We start from the raw sequence: 10,529 nt of genomic DNA on the forward strand, positions 1-10,529 counted from the left end.
GACCAGTGGAGTATCTTAGATGGCCGCTCACAGGCTTTTAAGACCCCAGACACTACTCACCAAGGTAGAATGTAGAGCATTGTCTTTATAAGCTGATGACATAGATATTTTGAAGAGTACAGCCTAATTGTTTTGTAGAACGACCCTCAATTTAGATATATTAGTTTCCTCATGATTAGATTCAGGCTACATATTTTTGGGAGAAATACTATGTAAGTAATTTTGAGTGCTTCTCAGTGTCTCACACCAGGAGGCCCGTGATGTCAGTTTGTCTCATTATTGGTGATGTTATCTTTGATCACTTGGGTCAAGTGGTGTCTACCAGGTTTATCACTGTAAAGTTACCATTTTTCCCTTGAAAGTATTTTTAAGGAAAGGAATATTACAACATACCCCAGAGGGTGAAGCTTTAGCCAGATTTTAATGTTGTTTTGGCATTTTTTTTTTTTATCTGATGAAGACTGATTTTATTTATTTTTTCTCATACAAAAAATGTTCTGGTATTTTCAAAGGAGAAGAAGAGAAAGGTATAGCAGCCTTTGAAGATTAACAGGAAAAAAATCAGTCAAGGATTAGTAGGCAGGAGATCGGTTGGAAGTATTGGAGTAACCAGCTGTGATCCTGGCAGTGAAATGGCAGTAGAGATGGAGAGAAGTGGAAGGATTTAGGTAGGAGGGGGAGAGAACAGTTAAGGATGGCACTCAGCTCTCTAGTTTGAGCAGATGGTAGAAGATGGTGCCATTCACCAAGCCAAAGAACCCCAAAAGAAGAGCAGGTTTGAGAGGGCTGATAGTAAGCTCAGTTTCTGACATATTGAATGTGAAATGCCTGTGGGAGGAGTGGCTTCATGGATTTAGGGCTCAGGAGAGAGGTCTGGGATGGAAGAGTCACCAGTGTGTAGCTCTGGCGGTGGATGAGATTGCCCAGGAAGAAGTGCAGAGTGCAGATGAAGAGGTTCAGGGACAGAACCCTGAGGAACTCTAGCATTTAAGGGAGGATAAGAGAAAGGTAAAACAGCCAAGAAAATTGAGGAGTGGTCACAGAGAGGGGGAAAGCCAGGGATAGTAATATGGAAGCCAGTAAAAGAAAATGTTTCAAGATGGGACTGGCGAGCCATGATTGATGGCTCCAGAGGGGTCATATAGGATAAAGATGAGATGTATCCACGGGATTGGAGGCAGGGAAATTCTTGGTAACCTTGAAAGTGGAAGGCACATGGCAGTGGGCTGAGGAAAGTGTGAGAGAAGAGAAAGTGAAGACAAAGAGTAAAGACAACTCTTTGAAGAAGGTTGACTGTGAAGAGAAGGTGGTTAGAAGAGGACATGTGAGAGGTTTGAACAATTTAAAAAGCTGTGGGAAAGAGGCAGTAGGAAAGAGAGTTGAAGAAATGAGAGGGAGTAATCAAGAGGGCATTCCTAAGGAAAAAGGAAAGGAAACCTTTAGACTACCGGTTCAGAATCAAATGTCTATGGGGAAAGGTGGGTAATGCAAACTGAGATGAAACAGAATGCAAACCCCTACTAAAGAGCTTGTGTGCCGTGATCTTGTAAGAGGATTTTACATCTTCACTCATTGCTGTGTGTCTTGCAGTACCCCCTGTGGGAGGAATATATATCCTCACTCAGCTGCGCTGGGGCTTGGCCATGTGACTTTATTTGTTCAGTGGGATGTGAGCATATGTGCTATATGCTAGGTCTGAGCAGAAATTTTTAGAATCAATTCGTGGTCTTCTCTGCCTTTTACGCTTTTCCCTGTCATGAGAACAGTGTGTCTCAGGCTGTTCCTTACACTAGGTCTTCAGATAAAAGACATGTGAATCAGCTGCAGCCAACCCTGCCATCAACATAAGCCATGAAAGAGAAGTAAATTTCTGTCATTATAAGCCAATGAGATATTGAGATCATTTGTTACCACAGAAAAACTGACTAATACAGGAGTGCAGCCAAATTAAAAATACAGTGAGATACTGTTTTTTACCTTTTTACGAAAGATCCAGAAGTTTGACAACATGGTATGTTGCTGAGGATGAGAACACAGGTACTTTAATACATTGGTACAACCTCTGTGGATGTTGATAATCTCTATCAAAATTATAAACGTGGATGGCTGTAATAAAAAAGACAGATAATAACAAGTGTTAGTGTGAGGATGTGGAGAAATTGAAACCCTTATAAACTGCTGGTGGGAATGTAAAATGATGTAGTTTGGCAGTTCCTCAAAAAGTTAAAACACAGAGAGTTACCATATGATTCAGCAATTCCACTCCCAGGTATGTACTTAAGAGAGAAAACATATCCACCCAAAAACTTGTATATGAATATTCATAGCCACATTATTCATAATAGGCAAAAAGTGGAAACAGCAAATGTCCATCAAGTGATAAATGTATAAATCAAATGTGGTACATCCATATAATGGAATATTATCCTACCATAAAAAGGAATGAAATACTGATACATGCTGCAACATGGATGAACCTTGAAAACATTATGCTACGTGAAAGAAGCTCATCACAAAAGACCACATATTGCGTGATTCGTTTATATAAAATGTCTAGAATAGTCAAATACATAGAGACAGAAAGTAGGCTAATCGTTGCCAGGAGCTAGGGGCAGGGGAAAATGGGAATGACTGCTAATGAGTTTCTTTTTGGGGTGATGAAAATGTTCTGGAATTAGATCATGGTGATGACTGCACAACTTTGTGAATATACTGAAAACCACTGATTTTTATATAGTTTAACCCGTTGCTGTTGAGTTGATTCCAACTCATAGCGACCCTATAGGACAGAGTAGAACTGCCCCATACGGTTTCCAAGGAATGGCTAGTGGTTTCAAACTGCCGAACTTTTTGGTCAGCAGCTAACTCTTAACCACTATGCCACCAGGGCTCCATCATTTTACGTGCTTTAGGAGGTATATTTTGTAGTACATGAATTACATCGCAACAAAATTGTTGTATTAAAAAAAGAATTTTTTCATGTACTGCAATGGTAAGATCACCCATATATTGTTAGCTGAAAAAAGTAAGGTGCAGTTGAATGGACACATGAGAAATCCATGATGGAAAGGAGGAGTGTGCTGTCATAGTATAGGGAGAGCAACTAGGGTGACATAACAATGTACGTATAAATTTTTATATAAGAGACTAATGTGAATTGTAAACTTTCACTTAAAGCTCAACAATAAAAAAGAAAAGAAAAATACGGTGCAGAACAGTGATTATGTATTATCTTTTGTGTGAAGAAGGAAGAAAATAAGAATATGTATATATTCACGTTTGTTAGCATTTGCATTAGAAACCCTGGAAAGTACCCAAGAAACTAATAGAACGGTTGCCTGTCAGAGTGGGGAGTGGGAGTGTGACATACGGGATGGAGTAGAAATTAGATTTTTTGCTATATTAATATTTTTATATTGTTTTGATTTTTGAACTATGTGAATGTGTTGCTTAATCAAAAATTTGAAAACATTGAAAGGACCATAATGAAATACAAACAACAGTAATGATTTAAAAACAATATTAATAAAGGGGCAACTCCAACTGCAGCTGATTGTTACTGTTTATTAATTCAGGCCCTGTGTTGCCACGTCTTCTGATTGTTTTCACAAGAAGCTGGAAGTCTGTTTTTTTTTTTAATGTGATATAACTTTCAGTGTTGGGAATTATTTTTAAAAGTTTTTAAACATACTGTGTAAGCCAAACAAAATCCTGACTGTGGGTAGGATTTGGCTCACTGTCTGCCAGTTGGTTACTTCTGCTTTACACTGTCAATTTCCTGAAGGCAGGGCTCTCCACATTACCTCCAGTGGCCACCTAAGTGCTTGGCTGTAATCTTTACTGAAGCAGATCACCAGGGAGCAGCTGGGTGGATTTGAACTGCTAACTCGTAATAGTCTAGTGCAAACCATTTGTGCCACCCAGGGGACTTATATACTAGGTACTGGTCCAAACCTATTGCCCTGGAGTTGATTTTGACTCCTAGCGACCCTATAGGACAGAGTAGAACTGCCCCATAGGGTTTTCAAGGCTGTAATCTTTATGGAAACAGACTGCCACATCTTTCTTCCATGGAGCAGCTGGTGGGTTCAGGCTACCGACCTTTTGATTAGTAGCCAAGGACTTAATCACTGTGCCACCAGGGCTCCTTACATACTAGGTACTGAGTAAGTAAGTAATGAATGAAGAGATCCAGAGTGAAGGTAGCAAAAAAGTTATGAATTTTTATGGCTTTTATTTCCTCTAAGAAATTTGAAATTAGAGATGGGGGGAGGGAGGGAGCAGGTAGATGGGTCAATAGTTTGAGAGGTGTGGAAGAATTTTGAAATAGTTGCTACAGAGAATTAAACATAGAGTTGACAATTGAAAAATAGCCACATTGCCAGGCAGTGTTGAGTGTCCAGGTTAGCATAGTCCCGACTTCTTTTTTCCTCTGAAAACTGATACTCAGGTGTTGTTCTGGTACCACCTTCATTACAGCCTGAGAAGTCCCTTCACTTTTCTCCTTTGTTGGAGAAGTTTGATGCCATATTGTTCTCTGTCCTTCATTTATGACCTGGTTTTGGTTTATTTGGTTGTTAGATTTATCTCTGAAAGTCTGTGGATCTTCCATTGTTTTGAAATGATATAATATGCCTTCATGTTGGGCATTCAGTGGATCCTTTGAATCTATCCTTCTGTTCTGGAAAGTTTTGTTTGAGAATTTCTTTCCCTCCTTTTTTTTTCTTCTCTAGTTAGGAAACTTCTTTTTAATATTGGGCTTTTTGGATTGGCCTTCTAAAGTTCTTATGTTTTCTCTCTTATTGTTCATCTCTATATTTTTGTCTTACTGTGTTATTTTGTTGACTTTATCTTATAATCTTTTTGTGTAATTTTTCGTTTGATAGTTACACTTGGAAAATTTTCCTTATTCTCTGAGTATTCCTTTTTGAGAGCAACCTATTTTTTTTCTTGGATGCAATATCTTCTTATATTTTTGAGGCTGCCTTCTGCTTCTTGTGTTTCTCTGCTTCCACCAAATGCCTTTGTTCAGTTTGTCTATTCATGTGGTTCATGGTAGGGGCTTTCCTCAAGTGTCTGGTAATCCTTGGCTCTCTGCTCACATTTAAAAGCAAGGCACTAAGGCACATTGGAAGGTATTGACTGTATTTTATTGTGTTGACTGGTGGTTGGGCAAGGACTGAAATAAGAATATCCATAGGTCTTTTCTCTGGGGTTGTGGAGTTGAGTTTCTCCAGAGAGGAATCCTCCAGTCTCCTGGCTCTGGAGGGTTTACCTCTGGCCACCAGTTCTGAGAGCTGACTGGGGGGAAGGGATTGATTTGATATGTAATGTTCTCTTAAGCTTCCTGTATTCAGTACAGTGCCTCATTCCCACCTTCTCTTGCACCTGGTGCCCCTAAGTCCCAGCTTCCCGGTTTCATTTTCTCCAGAGGACAAACCTTCTGCTTCCTTGGAAGTAGGTGGAGTGGAGGAGTGTTGCCTGGGTGATTATGCTTGGGGAGGAGAATGAGGGTCTGACTGTTCTTTACACAGACTTTTATCTAATCTCTGTGTTTTCAGCTGTTCCCCCTTCCTCCTGCCTTCCAAGATAGCTTGTTTTTGTTGTTAGTGCCATCTAGTCAATTCTGATTCTGTGGATTGAATTGTGTCCTCCAAAAATGTGTTTCAGCTTGGTTAGGTCATGATTCTCAGTATTGTGTGATTGTTCACCATTTTGTCATTTGGTGTGATTTTCCTATGTGTTGTAAATCCTACCTCTTTGATATTAATGAGGCAGAATTAGAAGCAGTTATGTTAATGAAGCAGAACTCGTTCTACAAGATTAGGTTTTATTTTGAGTTGATCTCTTTTGAGATACAAAAGAGAGAAGCAGAAGCCAGCAGTGATGGGGGTACCTCATGCCACCAAGAATGAAGACCAGGAGGGGAGAGCATCCTTTGGACCTGGGGTCCCTGCACTGAGAAGCTCCTAGACCAGGGGAAGATTGATGACAAAGACCCTCCCCCAGAACCAACAGACAGAGAAAACCTTCCCCTGGAGCTGGCACCCTGAATTTGGACTTCTAGCCTCCTAGACTGTGAGAGAATAAACTTATCTTTGTTAAAGCTATCCACTTGTGGTATTTATTTCTGGTATAGCAGCACTAGATAACTAAGACAGGGACCCTATGTACAATAGAATCAAACACTGTCCGGTCCTGCGCCATCCTCACAGTCATTGCTAGGTTTGAGCCCATTGTTGTAGCCACTGCGTCAGTTCATCTCGTTGAGGGTCTTCCACTTTTTCACTGACCCTCTACTTTACCAAACATGTCCTTCTCCAGGGACTGGTCCCTCCAGATAACATGTCCAAAGTATGTGAGATGAAGTCTCACCATCCTTGCTTCTAAGGAGCATTCTGGCCGTATTTCTTCCAAGACAGATTTGTTCGTTCTTCTGACAGTCCATGGTGTATTCAAAGGCATCAATTCATCTTCAGTCTTACTTATTCATTGTCCAGCTTGCACATGTTTATGAGGTGATTGAAAATACTATGACTTGGTTCAGGTGCACCTCAGTCCTCAAGGTGACACCTTTGCTTTTTAACACTTTTTTAAAGAAGTCTTGCAGCAGATTTACCCAGTGAAATACGTCATTTGATTTCTTGACTGCTGCTTCCATGGGCATTGATTGTGGATATAAGTAAAATGAAATCCTTGACAACTTCAGTATTTTCTCTGTTTATCGTGATGTTGCTTATTGGTCCGGTTATGAAGATTTTTGTCTTCTTTATGTTGAGGTGTAATCCATACTGAAGGTTGTAGTCTTTGATCTTCATTAGGGTTTCAAATCCTCTTCACTGTGAGCAGGCAAGTTTGTGTCATCTGCATATTGCAGGTTGTTCATGAGAACTCTTTCAATTCTGATGCCATGTTCTTCTTGATATAGTCCAGCTTCTCGGGTTATTTGCTCAGCATACAGGTTGAATAAGTATGGTAAAAGGATAGAACCCTGATGCACACCTTTCCTGACTTTAAACCACACAGTATCCCCTTGTTCGGTTTGAACAACTGCCCCTTGGTCTATGTACAGTTTCCACATGAGCACAGTTAAGTGTTCTGAAATTCCAGTTCTTTGCGATGTTATCCATAATTTGTTATGATCCACACGGTTGAATTGATAGCTAATGCTTTCAGTTCCTGAGCCTTTCTGAGCTCTGCCCTGAGAACCAGCTAGTTTCCTGTTGGCATAGCCCTGTGCAGACATACTGGTTTTGGCTTTCTGCCATTTGCTCAACCAGTTACCACTTCTCATCTGCTTTCTATTTTCTAAAATTATTGACATCTCTCACCACTTGTCCATTTCCTCATTTGCTTTACTCTTCTGGATTTAAAGTTCTACTGATGTAATTTTAATGGGGTTTCAAGGAGTAGTGATAAATGTGTTTAATCCCTTATGTTTAATTGGAATGAGCAGAGACAGCATGAATTTACAGTGATAGCAGTTTGAATGGCTATACGATTTTCACTACCAGAATTTAGCAGGCCTGGTGGATTTGGTGAGAGAGGGACAGGCCGGGTTTGGATGGGTTTGGGGTTTTGCCTGGTGGGTTTGGTGGAAGGACAGTAGGGCAGGGAGTTGAGGATATTGGAGGAGAGTGGCTGAATGATAGGCCATGCAAACTAGATTGTATAAGTGAAGGAAATAAAGGTACGAGGGAATTGATGGTTAGATGACCTTATGGACTAGAGATCCCGTGATTTCAGAAAAGACTTGCGAAATTTTTAACAAACCTTACTTGGTCTTGCCAGCATCTTCTCAGCGCTGCTCCTAATTCTGTTCATGCTTCTTTGCTTTATCATTTTATCTTCTTACTTTTAAAAAGAAAAACTCTCTGAGGGCAGGGGCCCTTCCCTCTGTCCTGTCCTCCAAGGACAGGAGTCTATATGGAGAATGAGGGTAGTGACATCTTACCTCCCTGTTTTCCCCTGGAGGGGCACCTGGTAGTATTCAGGGCCCCCCTGTCCCCAGATTCATTTCTGAGAGGTGACTGAGGTGGAGTGGATACAGAAGGTGTCAGGTGGACTAACCCAAGCTCTTCCCTACAGACCCTGTCTTCAGTGCTTTGGGGAAAGCCTCCCTCCAGCAAGGTGTCTCTCTTTCATCACCAGTCGTTCCCTCCTTAACCCCTTGCAGCCTGTTTTCCACCACTACTGTGATAGGAAATTCTCCCCTGGCCTGCTTGACAAATCCAATGGCCTGAGTTCCATTACTAGAGCATTTGACATCCTTGTCACCTCAAAACTTTCAGCCAACACTGGCAGCTGCCTATTTGATAGAAATCAAGGCTCAGAGGTCACCTCGTTCCAGGCCTTGTGGTTTTTTCTCTACAGCAAACCCAGTGCTGGAGAGAGCCGTGCATGAGGCAGTAGAGCATGATGGTTAGGAGCAGGGCTTCAGAGTCTGACACACCTGGGTTCAAACCCAGTTTGGGCACGTACTGGCTGTGTGACCTTGAACAATTTATATAGTATCTCTGAAATCTCAGTTTCCTCATCTTTAAATGCTGATAATAAGCTTACCCTAAATGGTTGTGAGGATTGTTGTTGTGTTCCATCAAGTCGACTCATTTTGACCCACTGTGACAGGATAGAACTGCCCTTTTTTGGGAGCAGATCGCCAGGTCTTTGTCCTGCAGAGTGGCTGGTAGGTTCTAACTGCTGACCTTTTGGTTAGCAGCCAAGTGATTAACCATTGTGCCTCCAGGGCTCCTTTGTGAAGATTAGAATAATGCATATTAAGTACAGAGTGTAGTAGATACTTAAATGCACAGGCATTGCCAGGGTAACGAGTACCTAGGGGCAGTCCCTTAAATTTGCGTGCCCCCCCAATCAAGGAGGAGTGATTTGCTGGCTGGCCTCTGATGCCCCCTTGGGCTTGCACGTGGGGGCAAATGCCCCCCTGTAAGTTGCTACACCTCTGCTTAAATGGTACCTATTCTTATTAGCCTCTCTCTGGAGACCTAAATGCCCCACTGCTGCCACCTGTCAGATATGCTGCAGTGACCACTGATAAAGAATTGACTCCCTCATACTGGAGGACTGAGCTAGCTCTCCTATTTTCCCCAAACCCAATCCTTTGGATCCTTTGGGTCTACTTAGGAGAAGCTTAAGGGCAAGACCACCAACTAGTGTTTCTAACCCTTGTGGGGCCCCTTGGCTGTTGACAGTAGATAATATCAGAGCAGCCCACTTTGCAGCAGCTTTCTCCCTTATCAGATTTCCTTGATCATCTTGCCCATTCATTGAGTGACCTTGGTGACCCCTAGGCCTTGGTGCTTGCTCCCCCTCCCTGGCTGTCTCTGCACATTCTCTCCCTTGGGGAATGGAGGCTATCATAAGGTTTCAGCTATACCTTAACTCTGGTATTTGCTTTCCACTCTAGCATCTCATTAGAGCTCTGGGCCTGACCTCCCATGTGAGTATCTGTAGTCCCAAGAGGCCTCCACTTGGATGAGTCTTAATGCAGTATATCTAAGAAATAACTTTTATTTTCAAACCAGCGTCCCCTTTCTATTTCCCTGTTTCTTTTAGGGGCACCATCATTTTTCCAGTCACTCAGACCTCAAACCCTAGGGTCATCTTTGATTCTTCCTTCTCCTCCATAGTTGTTGAATTCATTGTAACCCAGTGAGTGAACAAACCTGCAGATTCTTATATCTGTCCTTTCCTGCCAACACCACCCTTATTCAATTGTGGATACCTCTTGCCTGGTTTACCACAACAGCCTGTTAATTCTTCTGCTAAACTGGTTGTGAGAGCAGCAGTTTCATCACATTACTCCTTGCCATGGAATCTTTCAGTGACTTCCCATTTTCTGCAGGATAAAATTCAGATCCTTTGGCCTGGCTGGTCCTCAAGGCTCCCCATAATCTTGTGCAGCTCTATCCACCCCATCTGTACTCCCATATCACCCTATGCAGACCCTCCACTCCAGCCAGTTGATAGCTTCACTGACCTCAAAACAAGCCCTACTCATTCTCAGTGTAAGCCCGTGGTATTCCTTTCCGCTGGCCCTGAATGCACCTCCCTCTTCCCTTTCACCTGTCCCATTTCTCCTACCCACTTCCAAGATTCAGCTCCAGTCCCACGGCAGGTCTTCCCCAGTCTTCAGCCTCCGTCAGTCTCCTCCATTCCTGAGTCCTGATAGCACTTAGGTTCGGCATCCCGTCATGCCCTGGTCCACAACTGTTGCACATGCATCTGTATCTTTCCAGTGGGACAGGGAGGCTTCCTAAGTCCCCAGCACAGTGTCATGAACACAGTTGGTGCTCACTTCAAAACAACAACTCTAGTTTAACGAGCACTTTCAGTTTGCAAGGCACAGGGCTATGCTTGTTTAACAAAATGCTTCCTCAGTATATCCTTTCCTTCCTGCTGTAATACAGTGCTTTAGAAATCAGACCCTTTCTGGAAAAAACTCTGAGAGTTGGGATGCAAAAGAGACTGGCCCCTGAGGCCTGCCTGACCATTTTACCTCTGCTGCTGGT

Source organism: Trichechus manatus, unplaced genomic scaffold (genome assembly GCF_000243295.1).
Source record: "Trichechus manatus latirostris isolate Lorelei unplaced genomic scaffold, TriManLat1.0 scaffold00027, whole genome shotgun sequence".
Classification (NCBI taxonomy): domain Eukaryota; kingdom Metazoa; phylum Chordata; class Mammalia; order Sirenia; family Trichechidae; genus Trichechus; species Trichechus manatus.